Here is an 11,561-nt window from a genome sequence, read left to right as displayed (position 1 = left end):
AAGTTTCCATCACAGGAAGCTCTTGCTCAGCATGGACTCTCCAGGCTGACAAACCAACGGCAAAACAAAGCCAAAGCTTCCGGGCTTTCTTTCCTGCAGATAAGGGCTGTCATTTCCTTTTTAAACCCTGCCTCCCAATTGCCAACCTGACTCCCAAAATTGCATACAAACAGAGATTCCTCCCAGACTAAAGTTGACAGCACAGAAAGCTCTTGCATTTCATGGAGTCCCCAGGCTGACAAACCAACGGCACCACAAAGCCAAATTTTCCAGGCTTTCTTTCCTGGCGATTAGGGCTGTAATTTCGTCTTTTCAGCGCTGCCTCTAAATTACCAGTCCGACTTCCAAAATTGCAGGCAAACAGATTCCTCCCAGACTAAAGCTGAGAGCACAGAAAGCTCTTGCTGCCCATGTAGTCTCCAGGCTGAAAAAACAACTGCACCACAAAGCCAAAGTTTGCTGTCTTTCTTTCCAGGTGATAAGGGCTGGAATTTCCTGTTGTCAGAACTGCTTCCCAAATGCCGGCCCCATTCCCAAAATTGCATACGGACGAAGATTCCTCCCACACTAAAGATGCGAGCACGAAAATTCTTGCTCCCCATGGAGTACCAAGAATGACACATCAGTTGCACAAAAAAGTCAAATCTTACATGCTTTCTTTCCTGGCGAGAAGGGCTGGCATTTCCTGTTTTCAGACCTGCCTCCCAACTGCCAGACCTCCTCCCAAAATTGCATACAAACATTGCCCCAAGACTAAAGTTGCCAGCAACGAAACGCTTGCACCCCGCAGATTCTCCAGAATGACAAAACAACTGCACCACAAAGCCAAAGCTTACTGGCTTTTCTTTCAGGGGATAAGGGCTGTCGTTTTCAGCCCTGTCATTTGGCAGCCTTACTCCTAAAATTGTAAAGAAAAAAATTTGTACCTCACCAAAGATGCCATACAAAATGATCTTGCTCCCCATGGAGACTCCAGGCCGACGCACAAATTGCACAGCCCTTATGGCCAGGAAAGAAAACAAGGAAGCTTTGGCTTTGTGGTGCAGTGGGTTTGCAGCCTGGAGACTCCATAGGGAGCAAAACATTTCTCTGGTGGCATCTTAGCTGTGCTAGGAGTCTTTTATGCAATACTGGGAATCGGTCTGGCAGTTGGGAGGCAGGGCTGAGAAGAGGAAATGACTTGCCTTATGGCCCAGAAAGAGATCAAGGTTTGGCTTTTTGATGCTGCTGGTTTGTCAAAGTGAGGAGTCCATGGGGAGGAAGAGTATCCATGCTAGCATCACTGGTGTGGGAGGAATGTTTGCTTATACGCAATTTTTGGGGATGGGCTGGTAGTTGGGAGGCAGGGGGAAAACAGGATCAATAACCCTTATTGCCAGGAAAAAAGTTTGGAAGCTTTGGCTTTGTTGTGCAGTTGGTGTGTCAGCCTTGTTACTCCATGGAAAGCAAAAGCTTTCTGTACCGGCATCTTTGGAGTGGGAGGAAACTTTGTTCGTATGCAATTTTGGGATGCGGTCTGGCAGTTGGGAGGTATGTCTGAAAAAAAGAATCAACAGCCCTTATCGCCAGGAAAGAAAGATTGGAAAGCTTTGCCTTTGTGGTGCTGTTCGTTTGTAAGCCTGAATATTCCATGGGGAACAAGAGATTTCTGTGCTGGCACCTCTGGTGTGGGAGGAATCTTCATCTTTATGCAATATTGGGAGTCAGGCATTCAGTTAGGAAGCAGGTCTGAAAGCAGGAAACAATAGCCCTTGTCCTCAGGAAAGAAAGTTTGGAAGGTTTGGCTTTTAGGTTCAGTTAGTTTATCCGCCTGGACACTCCATGGGGAGCAAAAGCCTTCTCTGGTGGCATCTTCACGGTGGAAGGAGTATTTTACGCAATTTTGGGAGTCGGGCTGGCAGTTGAGAGGCAGATTTGAAAACAGGAAACGAGTCCTTATCGTCAGGAAAGAAAATTTGAAAATTTGGCTTAGTAGTTGAGTTGACTTGCCAACCTTGGGTGTCTATGTATAGCAAGAGTTTTTTCCACTGGCATCTTTGTTGTGGGAGGAAACTTTGTTTCGATGCACTTTTGGGAGTCGGACTGGCAGTTAAAAGGCAGGAAAACACGAAACGAGCCCTCATCGCCAGACAAGAAAGCTTGGAAGCTTTGGCTTTGCGGTGTAGTTCTTTGTGATTCTGGGCACTCGATGAGCACGAAAAGCATTCTCTGTTGGCGTCTATATGTGGGAGGAATCTTCATAAGTATGCAAATTTGGGAATAGGGCTGGTAGTTGGGATGTCGGTCTGGAAACAGGAACTGACAACCCCTATCCCCAACAAAGAAAGCTTGGAAACTTTGGCTTTGTGGTGCAGTGGATTTTTAAACCTTGGGTCTCCATTAAAAGGAAAAGCTTTCTGTTGTAACAGCTTTGTTGTCGGAGGAATCTTTATTTGTAAGCAATTTTGGCAGTCGGGCCTTCAGTTGGGCGGCAGGGCTTAAAACATAAAATGATAGTCCCTACCACCAGGAAAGAAAGGCTGCAAGCTTGGGCTTTTTGGTGCAGTTTGTTTGTCAGCCTGGACACTCCATGGGTAGGAAGAGCCTTCTGTGTTTGCAACTTTAGTCTGGGAGGAATTTTTGTCTGTATGCAATTTTGGGGGTCTGTCTGCCAGTTCAGTGGTAGGCCTGAAAACAGGAAATGACAGCTCTTATCACCAGTAAAGAAAGCCTGGAAGCTATGGCTTTGTGGTGCAGTTGGCTTGTCATCCCTGAGACTCCATGGGGAGAAAGAGATTTCTGTGGTAATATATTTGTTGTGGGAGGAGTCTTTGTTTATATCCTGTTTTGCGTGTCGGGCTGTCAGATGTTTTGTAGGGCTGAAAATGGGAAATGACAGCCCATATCTCCAGAAAAGAAAGCTGAGTGGAGTCAGCGCTGATTGGTCTGTGTCACCCTAACGCTAACCCCAACCCTAACCCTAACACTGACACTGACCCTGATCCTAAAGCCTAACCCTAACCCTAACCCTAAACTGAACCCTAAACCTAACCCTAACCCTAACCCAAATCCTAACCATAACCCTAACTAACCCTAACACTTGCTAACTCGAAACCCAAACCCTAATACTCTGCATAACCTTAACCTTAAACCTAACCCTAACCTTAACTGTATTACTTGCAGTGTCTTTTTTAAGGTTAGTGTTAGGGAACAGGGTTCTCCCATAGCTTGCAGTCTCTTTTTTAGAGTTAGGGTTAGGGAACTGACTTTGCGCATAGCTTGCAGTTACTGTGTGGATCAATCAGCGCTGACTTTGCCCAGTAGGTGGAGCCAGTGATGCAGAAAAATCAGCGCTGACTCCCCCTATTGACTCTGCCCAGTGGGCAGGACCAGTGCTCTATATAAGAAGAGTACATACCGGACGAGTGGGAGGAGTCTTTGTTTTCATGCAAGTTTGGGAGCTGTTCTGTCAGTTGGGAGGCAGGGCTGAAAACGTGGAACAACAGCTCTTTTCCCCAAGGAAGAAAGTCTAAAAGCTTTGGGTTTTGGTGCAGTTTGTTGGCCAGTCTGGAGACTCCATGAACTGCAAGAGTTTTCTGTACTGTCAACTTTCATCAGGCAGAAATCTTTTTTTGTACGCAATTTTGGGAATCGGGCGGTTAGTGGTGAGGCAGGGTTGAAAACAGGAAACGACAGCCCTTATTGCTAGGAAAAAAGGCTGGAAGCTTTGGCTTTGTGGTACAGTTGTTTTGTCAGCCTGGAGACTCCATAGGGAGGAAGAGTTTTCTGTGTTGGCATCTTCGGTGTGGGAGGAATCTTCATCCTTACGCAATATAGCAGTCTGTGTGGCAATTTAGATGCAGGGCTGAAAACAGAAAATTACAGACCTTTTCCTCAGGAAGGAAAGCCAGCATCCGTTCTAGCATCTTTGGTGTGGGAGAAATATTTGTTTATATGTAATTTTAGAAGTCTGGCTGTCAGTAGAGACGCAGGTTTGAAAACACTACATAACAGCCTTTATCACCTGGAAAGAAGCCCTGGAAGCTTTGGGTTTGCATTGCACGTTGTTTGTCAGCCTGGAGACTCCATGGGGAGCAAGGGGTTTTTCTGCCTGCATCTTTGGTATGGGAGGACTCTTTCTTTATATGCAATTTTTGGAACCCAAGCTTCCAGGTTTCCTTTCCTGGGGATAAGGGCTAATGTTTCCTTTTTTCAGACCTTCCTCCCAACTGACAGCCAGACTCCTAAAATTGCATAAAAACAAAGATTCTTCCGACACGAAAAATGCCAGGACAGAAGGCTCTTGCTCCCCACGGAGTCTCCAGGATGACAAAGCAGCTACACCACAAATTCAAAGATTGCTGGCTCTCTTTCCAGGAGATAAGGGCTCTTGTTTCAAGTTTTAAGACCTACCTCCCAGGTGCCAGCACGACTCCCAGAATTGCATACAGAGATTCCTCCCATATGAAAGGTGATAGCACAGAAAGCTCTTGCTGCTCATGGACTCCACAGGCTGACAAACCAACTGCACTACAAAGCCAAAGATTTCTGGCTTACTTTACGGGGGATAAGGACTGTCATTTCCTGCTTTCAGACCTGTCTCCCAACTGCCAGAAAGACTCCCGAAATTGAATAAAAAAAAGATTCCTTCGACACCAAAGATGCCAGTACAGAAAGGTCTTGCTGTTCATGCACGCTCAAGGTTGACAAATCAAAGACACCAAAAAGCCAAATTATGCAAGCTTTCTTTCCTGGCGAAAATGTCTGTCATTTCCTTTTTCTAGACCTGCATCCCAACTGCCAGTTCGACTCCACAAATTGGATACAAAGATTCCTCCCACAGAGAAGATGCTAGGACTGAAAACTCTTGCCCCCCATGGAGTGTCCAGCTGCAAACCAACTGCACCAAAAAACCACAGCTAACTGGTTTGCTTTCCTGGCGAAAAGAGCTATTGTTTCCTATTTTAGGACGTGCCTCGCAAATGACAGCCCAACTCCCAAAATTGCATATAAACAAATATTCCTCCCACACCAAAGATGCCAACACAGAAAACTCTTGCTCTTCATGGATGCCCCAGGTTAACAAACCAACTGCACCGCAAAGCCAAAACGTCAAAGCTTTCTTTCCTGGCAATAAGGGCTGTCATTTCTTGCTTTCAGACTTGCTTCCCAACTGCCAAACTGACTCCCAAAATTGCATATAAACAAAGATTCCTCCCACACCAAAGGTGATAGCACAGAAAGCTCTTGCAGCTCATAGACTCCCCAGGTTGACAAACCAACTCCACCACAAAGCAGAAGATTGCTGGCTTTTTTCCTGGGGATAAGGGCTGTTGTTTCCTCTTTTCAGCCCTGCCTCCCATCTGAAAGACCAACTCCCAAAATTGCATACATACAAAGATCGTCCCACACCAAAGCTGCCAGTACAGAAAGTTTTTGCTGTTCATGGATGCCCCAAGCTGAAAAACCAACTGCAACACAAAACCAAAACTTCCAGGCTTTCTTTCCTGCGGATAAGGGCTGCTGTTTCCTGTTTTCAACCCTTCCTCCCGACTGAGAGCCCGAAATCAAAATTGCAAACAAACAATGATTCGTCCCGCAGAAAAGGTGCCAATATATAAAGCTCTTGCTCTGCATGGAGTCCTCAGGCTGACACACTATCTGCACCAAAAGCCAAAGCTTCCAGATTTCTCTTGCTGGCATGGGGAGACTCCCGCATTGTCCTCTAGGGCACAAGCTTTTGACAATTTTTGAGGAGCACGAGAGGCATAATATCCCTCCGGGTTCAGCACTCCGGGTCAGCCTCGTCTGGTCTGTCCCGGGGCGTGTCCCTGCTGGCAGCAGGAGCACTTCTGCAGGCGACAAAGATAACCTGTCCTGTCCTTATGTCAGGGGCTGTGGCACCAGTACTACGACGAGGTAGGGCATGGGAGAAACACCTTCCTCAGAGAAAGCTTGGATGTGGCATGGCATCTCTCACCTGCTTTGGAGATCATGGAGATGCAGCCTCCGTGAGGAGATCTCTTCTGTGTCCCTCCTCCTGCTCCTCTTGCTCAGAGGACCCGAGAACAACCAGTGAATCTGAATTGGATTTGCTGGAACCAGCACATCTGCAGCAGGTTGAGGGGCACTCAGAAGCGGGACTTCGTGGTAAAAAACAAACCCTAGGATATCTTTGGAATTTCATGGAATCAAAGGAGGAAAACAAAAGAATTAAACCCAATGACCAGAAACCATTGGATTGACCATTTCTTAGTGTGTCAACTGGGGATACATGGGGTATTCGTGGAGAGAGACTGCCATCTATCGTCCATTTCTTCTGGGAGGGGAAGTCACGTTCAGAGAGTGGTCTTCTCGCTAAGCAGGCCTAGTAGCTTCACTGATTGATCTCTCCGACCTCTAACTCCTAAAGCAATCTTTGGTTTTGTGGAGCAGTTGTTTTGTCAGCCTGGACATTCCACGTGGAGCAAGAGCTTTTTGTGCTGGCATCTTTGGTGTGGAAGGAATATTTGTTTGTATGAAATTTTAAGAGTCAGGCTGCAGTTGGGAATAGATCTGAAAACAGAATAAGCAACAGGCCTTATCCTCAAGAAAGAAAGCCTGCGATTTTTGGCTTTGTGGTGCAGTTGGTTTGTCAGCCTGAGGACTCCATGGAGAGCAGGAGCTTTCTATATTGGCACCTTTTCTGTGGGACGAATCTTTGTATGGAATTTTGGGGTCGGGCTGGTCTGAAAAAAGGAAACAACAGCCCTTATTGGCAGGAAAGAAAGTCTGGAAGTTTTGGCTTTGTGGTGCAGTTGGTTTTTCAGCCTGGGGCATCCATGAACAGCAAAAACTTTCTGTACTGGTACCTTTGGTGAGGGAGGATTTTCGTGTGTATGCAGTTTTGGGAGTTGGTCTTTCAGATGGGAGGCAGGGCTGAAAAGAGGAAACAACAGTCCTTATCACCATGAAAAAAAACCTGGAAACTTTTGCATTGTAGTGCAGTGGGTTTTTCAACGAAGATTCCTCCCAAATCAAAGGTGCCATGACAGAAAGCTCTTACTGCCCATGGATTGCCCATGATGGCCCATCAACTGCAACACAAACTCAACGCTTCCAGGTTTTCTTTTCTGGCGATAATGGCGATTGTTTCCTGTTCTCAGCCCTGCATTCATACTACCATTCCTCCCGGACAAAATTCAACATGAAACAAGATTCCTCCCAGACAGAATAGGCCAATCTACAAAGCTCTTGCTGCCCATGGAGTGCCCCGGCTGGCCCACCAATTGCCCCAAAAAGCCAAAGCTTCCTGGCTTTCTGTCCGGGGGATAAGGGCTGTTGTTTCCTTTTTTCAACCCTGCCCTGAAGCTGTCAACCCGACTCCCGAAATTTCCTACGGACGAAGATTCCTCCCTAATCAAATGTACCACGACACAAAACTCTTGTTGCCCATGGGGTACCAAGACTGACGCAACAACTGCAACAAAAACTCAACAATTCCAGGCGCTCTTTCATAGAGATAATGGCGATTGTTTCCTTTTCTTAGCCCTGCACTCAAACTGCCATTCCTCACGGACAAAAGTCAACAAGAAAAAGATTCCTCTCAAACAGAATAGGCCAGTCTACAAAGCTCTTACTGCCCATGGACTGCCCAGGCTGACCACTAATCCAAAAATTGCCGACTTTCTGTCCGGGGGATAAGGGCTGTTGTTTCCTGTGTTCAGACCTGCCTCCCAACTGCCAGACTCACTCCCAAAATTATTTTCAAAGATTCCTTCCACACCAAAGATGTCAGTACAGAGAGCTCTTACTCCCCATGGAGTAGCCAGAATGTCTCACCAGCTGCACCACAAAACCAGAGCTTCCGGGCTTTCTTTCCTGCAGATAAGGGCAGTCATTTCCTCTTTTAAACCCTGCCTCCCAATTGCCAGCCCGACTCCCAAAATTGCATAAAAACAAACATTCCTCCCAGTCTAAAGTTGACAGTACAGAGAGCTCTTCCTGCCCGTGGAGTGTCCAGGCTGACAAACCAACTGCACCAAAAAACAAAAGCCTCCAGGCTTTCTTTCCTGGCAATACGGGCTGTCATTTCCTGGGTTAAGCCGTGGATCCAAATTCTCAGGCGAACTCCCAAAATTATATATGGACGAAGATTCCTTCTACTCTAAAGTTGCCAGCACAGAAAGCTCTTGCGGTCCATGGAGTCTCGAGGCTGAAAAACCAACTGCACCACAAGACTACTGGTTTTCTTTCCTGGTGAAAAGGGTTATCATTTCCTCTTTTCAGACCTGTCTCGAAATTGCCAGCCCTACTCCCACAATTGCATACAAACAAAGGTTCCTCCCACATCAAAGTTTCCATCACAGGAAGCTCTTGCTCAGCATGGACTCTCCAGGCTGACAAACCAACGGCAAAACAAAGCCAAAGCTTCCGGGCTTTCTTTCCTGCAGATAAGGGCTGTCATTTCCTCTTTTAAACCCTGCCTCCCAATTGCCAGCCTGACTCCCAAAATTGCATACAAACAGAGATTCCTCCCAGACTAAAGTTGACAGCACAGAAAGCTCTTGCATTTCATGGAGTCCCCAGGCTGACAAACCAACGGCACCACAAAGCCAAATTTTCCAGGTTTTCTTTCCTGGCGATTAGGGCTGTAATTTCGTCTTTTCAGCGCTGCCTCTAAATTACCAGTCCGACTTCCAAAATTGCAGGCAAACAGATTCCTCCCAGACTAAAGCTGAGAGCACAGAAAGCTCTTGCTGCCCATGTAGTCTCCAGACTGAAAAAACAACTGCACCACAAAGCCAAAGTTTGCTGTCTTTCTTTCCGGGTGATAAGGGCTGGAATTTCCTGTTGTCAGAACTGCTTCCCAAATGCCGGCCCCATTCCCAAAATTGCATACGGACGAAGATTCCTCCCACACTAAAGATGCGAGCACGAAAATTCTTGCTCCCCATGGAGTACCAAGAATGACACATCAGTTGCACAAAAAAGTCAAATCTTACATGCTTTCTTTCCTGGCGAGAAGGGCTGGCATTTCCTGTTTTCAGACCTGCCTCCCAACTGCCAGACCTCCTCCCAAAATTGCATATAAACATTGCCCCAAGACTAAAGTTGCCAGCAGCGAAACGCTTGCACCCCGCAGATTCTCCAGAATGACAAAACAACTGCACCACAAAGCCAAAGCTTACTGGCTTTTCTTTCAGGGGATAAGGGCTGTCGTTTTCAGCCCTGTCATTTGGCAGCCTTACTCCTAAAATTGTAAAGAAAAAAATTTGTACCTCACCAAAGATGCCATACAAAATGATCTTGCTCCCCATGGAGACTCCAGGCCGACGCACAAATTGCACAGCCCTTATGGCCAGGAAAGAAAACAAGGAAGCTTTGGCTTTGTGGTGCAGTGGGTTTGCAGCCTGGAGACTCCATAGGGAGCAAAACATTTCTCTGGTGGCATCTTAGCTGTGCTAGGAGTCTTTTATGCAATACTGGGAATCGGTCTGGCAGTTGGGAGGCAGGGCTGAGAAGAGGAAATGACTTGCCTTATGGCCCAGAAAGAGATCAAGGTTGGGTTTTTTGTGCTGCTGGTTTGTCAAAGTGAGGAGTCCATGGGGAGGAAGAGTATCCATGCTAGCATCACTGGTGTGGGAGGAATGTTTGCTTATACGCAATTTTTGGGGATGGGCTGGTAGTTGGGAGGCAGGGGGAAAACAAGATCAATAACCCTTATTGCCAGGAAAAAAGTTTGGAAGCTTTGGCTTTGTTGTGCAGTTGGTGTGTCAGCCTTGTTACTCCATGGAAAGCAAAAGCTTTCTGTACCGGCATCTTTGGAGTGGGAGGAAACTTTGTTCGTATGCAATTTTGGGATGCGGTCTGGCAGTTGGGAGGTATGTCTGAAAAAAAGAATCAACAGCCCTTATCGCCAGGAAAGAAAGATTGGAAAGCTTTGCCTTTGTGGTGCTGTCCGTTTGTAAGCCTGAATATTCCATGGGGAACAAGAGATTTCTGTGCTGGCACCTCTGGTGTGGGAGGAATCTTCATCTTTATGCAATATTGGGAGTCAGGCATTCAGTTAGGAAGCAGGTCTGAAAGCAGGAAACAATAGCCCTTGTCCTCAGGAAAGAAAGTTTGGAAGGTTTGGCTTTTAGGTTCAGTTAGTTTATCCGCCTGGACACTCCATGGGGAGCAAAAGCCTTCTCTGGTGGCATCTTCACGGTGGAAGGAGTATTTTACGCAATTTTGGGAGTCGGGCTGGCAGTTGAGAGGCAGATTTGAAAACAGGAAACGAGTCCTTATCGTCAGGAAAGAAAATTTGAAAATTTGGCTTAGTAGTTGAGTTGACTTGCCAACCTTGGGTGTCTATGTATAGCAAGAGTTTTTTCCACTGGCATCTTTGTTGTGGGAGGAAACTTTGTTTCGATGCACTTTTGGGAGTCGGGCTGGCAGTTAAAAAGCAGGAAAACACGAAACGAGCCCTCATCGCCAGACAAGAAAGCTTGGAAGCTTTGGCTTTGCGGTGTAGTTGTTTTGTGATTCTGGGCACTCGATGAGCACGAAAAGCATTCTCTGTTGGCGTCTATATGTGGGAGGAATCTTCATAAGTATGCAAATTTGGGAATAGGGCTGGTAGTTGGGATGTCGGTCTGGAAACAGGAACTGACAACTCCTATCCCCAACAAAGAAAGCTTGGAAACTTTGGCTTTGTGGTGCAGTGGATTTTTAAACCTTGGGTCTCCATTAAAAGGAAAAGCTTTCTGTTGTAACAGTTTTGCTGTCGGAGGAATCTTTATTTGTAAGCAATTTTGGCAGTCGGGCCTTCAGTTGGGCGGCAGGGCTTAAAATATAAAATGATAGTCCCTACCACCAGGAAAGAAAGGCTGCAAGCTTGGGTTTTTTGGTGCAGTTGGTTTGTCAGCCTGGACACTCCATGGGTAGGAAGAGCCTTCTGTGTTTGCAACTTTAGTCTGGGAGGAATTTTTGTCTGTATGCAATTTTGGGGGTCTGTCTGCCAGTTCAGTGGTAGGCCTGAAAACAGGAAATGACAGCTCTTATCACCAGTAAAGAAAGCCTGGAAGCTATGGCTTTGTGGTGCAGTTGGCTTGTCATCCCTGAGACTCCATGGGGAGAAAGAGATTTCTGTGGTAATATATTTGTTGTGGGAGGAGTCTTTGTTTATATCCTGTTTTGCGTGTCGGGCTGTCAGATGTTTTGTAGGGCTGAAAATGGGAAATGACAGCCCATATCTCCAGAAAAGAAAGCTGAGTGGAGTCAGCGCTGATTGGTCCGTGTCACCCTAGCGCTAACCCCAACCCTAACCCTAACACTGACACTGACCCTGATCCTAAAGCCTAACCCTAACCCTAACCCTAAACCTAACCCTAAACCTAACCCAAATCCTAACCATAACCCTAACTAACCCTAACACTTGCTAACTCGAAACCCAAACCCTAATACTCTGCATAACCTTAACCTTAAACCTAACCCTAACCTTAACTGTATTACTTGCAGTGTCTTTTTTAAGGTTAGTGTTAGGGAACAGGGTTCTCCCATAGCTTGCAGTCTCTTTTTTAGAGTTAGGGTTAGGGAACTGACTTTGCGCATAGCTT

Source organism: Manacus candei, unplaced genomic scaffold (genome assembly GCF_025592945.1).
Source record: "Manacus candei isolate 608988 ecotype Guabito, Panama unplaced genomic scaffold, ASM2559294v1 h1tg000039l, whole genome shotgun sequence".
NCBI lineage: Eukaryota > Metazoa > Chordata > Aves > Passeriformes > Pipridae > Manacus > Manacus candei.
Note: the sequence above shows the minus strand (reverse complement) of the source record.